Source organism: Canis lupus, chromosome 29 (genome assembly GCF_011100685.1).
Source record: "Canis lupus familiaris isolate Mischka breed German Shepherd chromosome 29, alternate assembly UU_Cfam_GSD_1.0, whole genome shotgun sequence".
Classification (NCBI taxonomy): domain Eukaryota; kingdom Metazoa; phylum Chordata; class Mammalia; order Carnivora; family Canidae; genus Canis; species Canis lupus.
In genome coordinates, this window is record NC_049250.1 from 18,734,873 (window position 1) to 18,745,822 (window position 10,950).

Here is a 10,950-nt window from a genome sequence, read left to right on the forward strand (position 1 = left end):
TTGTCCATCAGTTCAGCAAACTTTTTTCAATACAGTAGTCCCCCCACACCCACCCACCCCTTATCTGTGGTTTCAGTTACCTGTGGTCAACCACTGTCTGGAAGCAGATGATCCTCTTTCTGATGCTTTGTCAGGGCAGCAGTAGCCTCACTACGTCTTGATGCCTATGTCATTTCCTTCACTTCATCTCACCAGGTAGGCATTTCATCATCTCACATCATCACAGGAAGGGAGAGTATAATATAGGAAGATATTTTGAGAGAGAGAGAGAGAGATCACATTCATATAACTCTTATTACAGTAGATTGTTATAATTGTTCTATTTTATTATCAGTTATTGTTGATCTCTTACTATGCATTATTTATAAGTTAAACTTTATCATAGGTGTGTGTATATTAAGAAAAACATAGTATATATAGGGTTTAGTACTGTCCAGTGGTTACTGATACCCACTAGAGGTCTTGGTGTATACTCCCACAGATGAAGGGGGGCTACTGTGCTCCAATTTCCTTAGTCGTCAGGCTTGGTCACTTATGTTTAGTTTAAGGGAGGATTTTTGTGAGTATAACCTTGCAATTTCAGTCTGCTGTGTATGAAGGAAATGTCTGAGTGACAGGACTTTGACATACATTTGCTGAGACTATTCTTGACAGTAATAATAATAATAATACAGATTCCCATATTTTTCTGTTAAATGACCCTCTAACTCTGGTGGCTTTACACTTTTATGCCATGGACCTCTTTGGCAGGCTGGTGGAAACTACAAGTGTATTCTCAGAATAAATTGCTAAATTCCCCAAATGAAAGACCTAGGACTACAAGATGAATCAGGGCAGCCCAGGTGTCTCAACAGTTTAGCAATACCTTCAGCCCAGGGTGTGATCCTGGAGACCCAGAATTGAGTCCCATGTCAGGCTCCTTGCTTGGAGCCTGCTTCTCCCTCTGCCTGTGTCTCTGCCTCTCTCTCTCTCTCTCTCTCTCTGTCTCTCTCTCTCTGTCTCTCATGAATAAATAAATAAAATCTTTAAAAAGAAAAAAGATGAAACAAGTCACACTGAAACGCAATTATCAAAACATTAAAAATGTACATTTGTGATACGGTAAAAGAGGTCATGTGAGGTCAAATAATTCCTAAGTGTATTTCAAAAGATCTGAAACACTATGTTAATAATAACAATGATGGCAATAATATTAATCGCAGCAGCAGAAACAACAAACCATTGCTGACAGTATGATGGTTTGTTGCCTGCATTCAAGCGCATGAAACCTCCTAATCCTCTCCATGGACTTCCATTCCCCCCGACCCCCATACTAGTTACACATGCCGAGGACCTAGGTTAGGGGCCACCACACTAACTAGGGCTAAACTTGACTCTTCAAATCTGTATCAGATCAAAATGACAAAAGTGTAGAAATTAAGAGAGAAACATCACAGACCTACAGACTGAACGAACTAGCAGTCACTTGGTGGTTGTGTCCAATGAAACAATGTTGAGAATTTAATCTACGTTTTTCTCCCCTCCAAACAGAAAACATGGCAAGTGAATGGTGAAAGGCGATAGCTGCCACTGACATGTTCTGTAAGGAATTCAGATCAGAAATGGGCGTCTTATTAATGTTAGTAGCCCAGATACATCTCATGTTCAGAAAAATATTCATTTGGAACTAATATGCTCTGTGTTTTGGATGATGACCACACTACCTGGAGCTCAGTTACAGTTTGACAAATGTTCATTGAATGTCAGAAATCTAATAATGAAACTTATGAATAAGGCAAATGAAGAAGGAAAGTAGTGAACAAATAGCTTTATGAGAAAAAGAATAAAATCTGACTTCATTTGATTCCCTCTAGCCATCTCATTATTCAAGAGCTTGAAAAGAAGAGGAGTAAAAAGCAGTGTAGATGTCCACCAGACTACAAAATTCCCTACTGTTATAATCAGAGGAATTTTTAAAGATCTCTAAAGACAGTTATATTTTCTTTTTTTCAAAAGATTTTATTGATTTATTCATGAGAGACACACACACACACAGAGGTAGAGACATAGGCAGAGGGAGAAGCAGACTTCCTGCGGGGAGCCTGATGTGGGACTCGATCCCAGGAGCCCCAGATCACGACCTAAACCGCAGGCAGACGCAACCACCGAGCCATCCAGGTGCCCGACAATTATACTTTCAATACCCTAAAAACAAGATGGAAAAGTATGTGCTTTCATGTAGAATTTGTCATAAGAGGACTATTACAAAGTTTTGTTTAAAAACTGGTTATGAGGGACGTCTGGGTCACTCGACGGTTGAGCGTCTGCCTTTGGCCCAGGGTGTGATCCTGAAGTCCAGGGGTCGGGTCCCACATCAGGCTCCCTGCTCAGCAGAGGGAGCCTGCCCCCATTTTCTGCCTGCCCCTCCACCTGCTTGTTCTCTCTCTCTTTGTCAAACAAATAAATTAATTTAAAAAAAACTGGTTATGATATTTCAAATAACTGGAGACTATCCAGAGAACCTTTTAGCTAATCTTTTAGCTCATGAAAAGATTTTTGAAGTAAATCCATGCTAAGAAACTTCCATCTGATTGGCAACAGGTAAAGTACTTTTATATTTATTTCTATCTCAAGGAAAAAAGAAGAATATTTCAAAGTCAGATATTTATTCCCATTGAAATCTGAAGGTGACATACAATTACTTGATTCCAAAATGATCTGCTATATAAAAGTACTTCTGATATTTTATCTTCTGAAAGGTTACACCCATGAAATGCTGTCATCATTTGTAAGTGCCACAAAGCAGGGAATATAAATACCTTTCATTTCTACATTAAAGATACTGCTTTAATGGAAATAAAATGGGATGACTTATCAATAGCCACCTCCCATTTGGTAACAAGTTACTAAAGACTGTTCCTCAGTCCTCAAATCCAAAATCCTTCCCATGCAGTACTTGCATTTGGTCAAAAAATTTTTAAAAATTAAAAATCATCAATCAAAAGAAAGTTGTCTGTTTCTTGACATATCATACCCGTATCTATTCACTTATTAAAGAATTTTTTCTGGGAATCCCTGGGTGGCTCAGTGGTTTCGTGCCTGCCTTCAGCCCAGGGCATGATCCTGGAGTCCTGAGATCGAGTCCCACGTCAGGCTCCTTGCTTGGAACCTGCTGCTCCCTCTGCCTGTGTCTCAGCCTCTCTCTCTCTCTCTCTCTCTCTCTCTGTGTGTGTGTGTGTCTTTCATGAGTAAATAAATAAAATCTCTAAAAAAGTAAAAGAACTTTTTCTTACCACTCTAATAGAAAAATGCCCATCATTACAGACATTTCTCTTACCATTTTCACAAATCAAGATGAAGACACTTCACTTTTACTAGCATAGACCTTTCAAGAAAAATACAGTGTAAATAAGAAAGAAAGCACCTGAGTAATATTTTGCTTGTAAAAATTGTTCTGTATTAGTCGCTAGTAAAATGAGAGGTTCTACAATAGTAAAAAAAAAAAAAAAATTACTAATTTGTAGATGTAGGGTAAGTTGTCATTCTTTTCTCAAAGTAATCATTTTATAATTCAATAAAAACTCTATGCTTTAATAATACCCTCTGTGACGGAAGGCATCGTGTAGGCTTGCTAGCCTGATGGGAATTCATAACTCAGAAAATCAAACTGCTTACTTTACTGATTCGCTGTCACTAAGGTTAATGTGTTTCCATTAGAAAACCTCCCAGTTAGAGAGCAATGTGACCTGTACACAACACAGAAATGTCTTCATTGGTTTCTGCTGCAGTGTTAGAGGCATTTGTTATGGGTCATTCTGGAGACCTTCAGGGCAGCATCACACATGGCCCCTCAATTCTAATCTCTAAACTAGACTATATTGTCCTGCAATATGATTTTGAGCATTAGTATAGATTTGACAATATCGAATGGTTTGCCTTTCTTTCTGAAAGTACCTGAAGCATTACAAGGAAGAAGATATGCATAGGCTATGATTATAAATAGAAATCTATGTGTAGTATTTCCAATTACTGTAAAGAGTGTTAAAAAATGTTTTCTAGAATACAGAGGGAAGCATCATAAGATTGCAGTTTGTAATCTGTCAACAAATACTATAAATCTTAACTGTTAGTGGCAGAAATATCTGTCTATTTTACTTACACTATTTGTTTTTCTTTGAAAACATGGTGTGTGCAAAAAGTATCTGGCTTGGGTTTTGCAGAGTGGAAAAACATAAATGAAACTAGAGAAAGAGCCTGTGGTGATGAATGTTGCAGTGTGTAAATTAAATTCCTAATGACATAAGTTGGTGAGTTTTTTCCTTTTTCAACAAGTAGGCTTGCATGAGGTAAGCTTGATTCCTGTGGAGACTTAGCACATTCAGCAGTTTGTTCATTAGATTTTACCTCCTAATATCTGAGTGGAGATGAGCACTTGGATGTGGGTTTCTCTTATGTAAATGTCTAGGTAAAGTTAGCTAATGCCAGCTTCTAATGAAACCTGGCTTCAGATGTGAAGGTGTTGTTCTTTTAATAGAAACATACCCTCATCTGGAGTTCTTGATAGACATTTCTCCTAATTTTATTGTGTAAATAACCACGCCTTTTCGTTTTTGATTCTTGGTTTTTTCTAACAAAGATATTTAGCTCCTCTACTTTTCTCTTTTTGGATCATGCTCTGAGTAATAGTTCTCTGGGCATCAAGGATAATTGGAATAACTCATGTTGCAGTTTTTCTTGGGGGACTTGGCCCTCTCCATAGTATATTTAATAGGCCACTGTGTTTTCAGGTCTAAAGTAAATTCAAATCATCAAAGGATAAGATGACCTACTGAATGATTTTACTCATGAATCTTTGATATGCCTTCTTAAGGACTTGGAAGTACCAAGTTTCAATTGTGCTATAACTTAAAAAAACTATCAATACTCTTCTAATTCTTCAAAATCCAGGTTGAAACATTTTATAAGAACTTTGTAAATGTCTATGAACTACATTATCCAGTCCACTTTTTTGTTTTATTTGGAGAAAATGAGGTCCTTGAAACATAAATTCTCTAGCACAAAATGCAAATACTCTCCTTATTGTCATTAAACACTCACAGAACCCCTTTCTGTTGATTTATTGAGATCAGTCAATAGCAGAGTTTGTGTTCAAAGTCTGATCACTCATAGACCTTATGATTCTTGCTTTCTGTTAATATGGTCTCAAATAGTCCCAGAACTCAGACAAGTTATTTGGCAAATGTGTCAGGAAAGAGGGCTAAATATTTTAGATGTTCTATGTGGATAGTATCACCATTGCCAGAATAAGTATAGTAGGTATCTATTGATAGGTCAGCAAATAATTTTTGCTTCACTTACATAGCCTTATTTAGCATGCACATATTTACCGATATATACACTTTGCTATTCCAAAATTACTTGAAGCAGTTTATATTAAAAGTAATGATATAATAAGCTCTAATATATATAAAAATACAAAGCTTACTTAATTTTGCCTTCTTTCCACTAATAGAAAAAATTACGTTAACTATAGCAACTATATATAAAATTTATGTAAGCTTTTGCAGGCTAAGACAAAACAAAATTCACCATGTTGCTTGAATTTCATTGCATAATTCAAGAATGAATTAATGTTTCTTTAAATGGCACTATGAGCTCAATTGTTTTTTTTAATAAGCTGTAGGCAGAAAAGCTTAATATATATGAAAATATGTTCATACATGAAATAGCCTTCTTTACCCTATTTTTTTTCACAACAATTTACAAAATTCACTTCATAAAGCCATTCCTAAGGACATCATTCTGAAAAGCACATACCTTGCTTGGATAAGTACCTACTTTTAGATACTATTTATATTTATGCTGCATGTGTCTACTTTTAGAATGACTTTGCAATCTACCACTGAAAACTTTTTACAGAAGTTGTAGTGATTTCAGAGGTCAAAGATAATTGAATTGACTGGGTATGTTACACACAGCATGCTTTTAAAAGTTTTTTTTTTTATGATGCCACTTGAATATTTCACTTTCTGATGTCATTTCAAAATAGCATAAATGTCTATAAGATTATTATTCATGCTAGCATATATTTAATGTATACAAGTATGTGAATATGGCAATTTCATAAACAATAGATTCGCTCTAGAAACCTCATCATCCTGACCAGGCTAAAAGCACACACCCCCTCAGAGCTGGGGCAGGTATTCTTGTGATTTCATAGACAAGATGTGTGGAGCACCTTTTCTCAGAAAGCCTTCTTTATAACTACTTTTCGGCTAGATGGAATGCCAACATTCAATGATGTTTTGTAATTCTTATTCTTTGATATCCACTCTCTGATCAAATGATGTATTCTGCTATATTTCTTTTTTAATACCTAGATATCTTACTCTTATGTGAACCTCCTAAATTTCAGCCCACCTCAACTACGGAGTGAGCAGGATAGCATTCGTGCTTAAGTTATTCCGCATCTGTTGTTTCCTTTAGAGTCCCAACAGGTGACTCATAGATCCCTTAATTGTTCATATACACCAGACTCCACACTCAAGAGTGATCAAAATGGTACCTAAAGTCAAGTCAGCAATAAAATAAAACCCCCACGGTCTCTACTGGGTTGTAATAAAATGCCACGTATTAGTTTGTATTCTATTTTGTTATAGTGACTTCTTCTAACTGCAAACAATACTTGAACTAATATATTGGAAAGAAAAGGTTTGAGATATAACACAAAACTTTGTTAATAGCTATTAATACTTCCTTCTATTAGGCTATTGTACATTATAATAAAATAATTGATTATGCGGTCATCCTTTTAGTCTTGGCATATCTAAATATTTTCCATTATCACTAGAAACCATGTCCAAGTCTACTTTTATCAGCCATGATTCTAGGCAAGATCTCAATTATCTCCTAATGGTCTTTGTCATAAAAAAATATGTGTATAAAAAGTTAATTTGACAGCTAACTTGAAGAGGATTATCTGCAGGCCCAAGTAGATTTGGAATATAAAAATCCTGTTAAATGTTTCTGTTTCTAGTTAGTCTATATTATATATCAATGTAGTTTAATGGAACAGTCACTTTTTCTTTGTGGAATACAGACTTTGTTCTTTGTGAATATTAGGACTGAAGTGTTAGAAACATAAACCAGCATTCTCACTGGGCTGCTTTTGCTCAATTGTGACATTATTCTAAGATTTGCCAAAAAAAAAAAAAGTGTAGTAATCATAGGAAAATGGAAAATGTTTGTCTGGTTCCCAGCTATCTAGGGTAAATCTCAGGACGTCTGTGATACTGCATCTGTTATCAAAACATTTTTTTTTTCTGGACAGTCCTTAACTTCCAGCCAGACTGTACTCCTAATAAGGAGAGGCCCAATTATCCTGTATGGCTACCCATATAGCTATATTTCAGATTTGTCCCTGCCTCAAAGGCATCTGCTTAACTTGAAAGATTATTTTTCAGGAATTCTAAGGATATCATTTGAATGGTCACATAACTCATACTTCCACCCTCATAGGTAACTGTAATGGCAGGACTGCCATCTTGTTATAAGCCAACACATCACAATGTTTTCAGTTTTTATGCACTCAGTAAACTATGTGCTGCACAAATGAGGAAGGTTATTTTGAGTGGAGAAAGAAGTCATTCTGTTCAATCTTTCATTCAAAAACACTTCTTACACACTTTCTATAGGACAAGTTCTATGCTAGGCACAGGGCATATAGTACCAGATAAAACAAATGTGATAATGTCCTTTGGAAAAATGTTGCTTTTCCAAAGGACTCTGAAGAATTCTACTTGAAACTAGAGTCTCCCTCTGATTTGCAAGTCCAATCAGAAACAGTTATCCTTACTCTCAATTTGGTTCTGGGTTCTCCTCTGCCCATTGCTCAGACTGAAATAGAATCCAGATGTTGTTTGGTGTTGTAAATTTTGAAGGGGAAATAAAGCTTAGTAGAGAATCCAGGAACATTTGTGCTGTACCATAGAATGCTCTGAAAGCTATTGTGACAAAATAAGACCTCTGTAGGATGCTGTTTAAAAGTTGCATCATCCTAGGTCCTGTATCCAGGGCAGGGCATGACCAGTTTAGCATGCTTTCAAGTAAGGGTTTTTAGAGCCAATTTTGCAGACACTCTAGCTCTGGCCAATGTCTCCTTTGTGCTTGTTATTTGGCTCTGGCCTGTTGACTTCAGAATATCCTGAAATCCAGCTTCATGTATCTTCATTCACTGGAAAATTATTTATGACTCCCAATTCAATTGTTCCATTTGATTTGTGGACAAAATTTTAAAGAGGCCATCAGGAATTTGTTAAGATTTTTTTTTTCTTTTTTTTTTGCAACTGGAAATACTGTAAATGCTGTGGGCATTTTATCTGTTAGAAAAGCATCAAGATTTGGTTGAGTTCATTCATATTCTCTAGCCTTCATTTGTTTTTGGTAACTGCTGCTTTACTATGAGCATGCACAATTTGACCAGACACTACCAATTTCCTGACACCATTTTATTTTATTTTATTTTATTTTATTTTATTTTATTATTTTATTTTATTTTATTTTATTTATTTTATTTTATTTTATTTTATTTTATTTTATTTTTATTTTTATTTTCTGACACCATTTTAATGTAAGTGATTGCTGTGCTGGTTAAATGTTCAGGTGAATTACCTAAAAAATACAAAATCAAAGGAGTGATAAATAATTTCCAGTGGCACTTTTTCAAACCTTTCAAAATGACATAAATTAAAAACACAAATGATAACAATATAGACTAAAATAAGTATTTTTATGTAGAAATTTGAAATTGTCAGAAGGAAAAATTTAAACCAGATCTTAAAATTAAAGATCAAATAATAATAAAGATTGATAGGTAATAACATTCCTTAGGAAAAATTCTTTTTAAAATGTGAACAAGAAAACTAAAAGAAAGAAAATAAATATAAGAGGGATCAGTATTAATGAAATCCAGCTACATCCATAGTGAATTTGTAAGCTGTGTATGATCACAATCCATCATTGTTCAGAGCTGGAATAAAGGAAAGGAACCAAAATGAAGACATTGGTTTTCTTCCTGAAGCAATCACATGATTACACCATTCTGGAAAAAATGAGTAAAAAGGGAAAAAAAAATCAATTTTGAGTGAATGTGTTGAGGGTAGGGGAAGACACCAGGTCACTAAAGCTAATTGAGAGTATGAGCAGTACTTCAGGAAAAAAATGTCCTCAAATTACCTGAAATTTTATCATTATTCAAGCCCAAATCAAGGCCCCCTTTTTAATGCAATAGGAAGTAAATTTCAAATAGATTAGTTATCTATCCCCCTGCCTCAATTTAATTTATAATTTGCAATTATAAGGATTTCATTAATCAGGTATCAAGACATATTTATCAAGCATATAAATTCATAGGTTATAACAGCAAAATGACTTATTTTAAAGGCAACATTGGCATTTTAGCAAGGAAAAACTAATGCTGTTTAGTCCAGGGCTCACTTTTTAAGAAAAAACCATCCTCCTGGCATACTATGGGATACTGTTTTGTGATTTCTGGGTGAGACACAAGATAATACTTCTTTGAAATAATACTATAAGGAAACAATGAAGAGCATGAGGATAAAACTAATAAATTGAGAACCAAAATCTTATTCATATTCCTATTTAGAGAAAAGCCACAGGTCCCATGTTGACTCTATTTGTCATTTAAGAATATGCAAATAGATCACATGAAAATGATCCTTGCAATGAGAAGTTGCTAACAAGGGCAAGGATTCTGAGGCAACCATCCTTACCATAGGAGGCCAAACTACCTGGGGCTTTTGATTTTTCTGACTGTACCTTTCCCTTCTTCCAAAACTGATGTTTTAGTTCATTATTTCATAACACGTTGTCATGTTTTCCAATGATAGAGAACAGGGATTAAAAAAAGGTAGGTAGACAAGAAAGAAAACAAAATGGCACACTAAGAGAAAAAAAAAATTGGTCTGAACAGTGGTAAAATGGTACTTTGAGAACTCTGTAAATAGGCACTGGTGATTAATTCACTATATTTCTGTGTCCCTTCTATCCATTCCAAACACTTTGAAAAAATTTAGTTAAAAGTTTGTAGAAATAGAGCAGTCAGAAATAAGCCCTTGTTTATTGATTTTCTTTTGACAAGGATGCAGAGACAATCCAATAGCAAAATAATATTTTTTTCAAGAAATAGTGTTGAGACAATTGAATACTCCTATGCAAAAAAAAAAAAAAAAGGAAAAGAAAAAATTCATTTAGACTCTTCCCTCACATCATATACAAATATTAGTTATAAATGTATTATAAATCTAAATGTAACATCTAAACTATAAAACTTAAAAAAAATGAACAAAGATGGTAACCTTAGATTTAGCAAAGATATCTCAGTTATGACACCCAAAGCAAATTTCATAAAAGAAAAAAATGGATACATTAGATTCCATCTAAATGACAGATTTCATCTTTCAAAAGACATAATTGGGAAAATGAAACGATAAGATATACACTTGGATAAGATATTTATAAATCATGTCTGATAAGGGACCTATATCCAGAATGCAGAAGAGCAATTTCAATTCAATAAGAAGAAGACAATTTAAAAATGATCAAAATATATTAATAAATATTTACCAAAGAAAATATAGGAAAGACTAACAATAACCACCTGAGAAAATGCTTAATATTATTGGTCACAAGGAAAATGCAAGTTAAAATCAAAATAAGATGCCACTTTACACTAAGTGGTTATAATCCATAACATTGAAAATACCAAATGTTGGTATTAGAGAGTACAGAATCTAGGAACCTCATACATCCCTTCTGGTGGGAACCAAAATGGTATAACCACTTTGGAAAACACTTTGGCAGTGTCTTAGAAGTTATACATGTGTGTACCATATAACCCAGGGATTCTAGTTACTTACATCAGAGAAATGAGAACACTGGACCACACAAGGC

At 34.6% G+C, this 10,950-nt stretch overlaps 1 long non-coding RNA gene across 4 annotated transcripts in view; it reads right to left on the reverse strand.

The window, feature by feature from the left end:
- The window catches only part of LOC111093133, a 115,814-nt gene extending 107,854 nt beyond the window's left edge, over positions 1–7,960 (reverse strand). For all 4 annotated transcript variants that reach the window (XR_005381076.1, XR_005381079.1, XR_005381078.1 and 1 more), the window contains exons 1-2: positions 7,835–7,960; positions 81–211 (exon numbers count right to left, since the gene is read on the reverse strand). This is a non-coding gene — a long non-coding RNA (uncharacterized LOC111093133). The remainder of the gene's footprint in view (positions 1–80; positions 212–7,834) is intronic.
- Between the last annotated feature and the right edge of the window lie 2,990 nt (positions 7,961–10,950).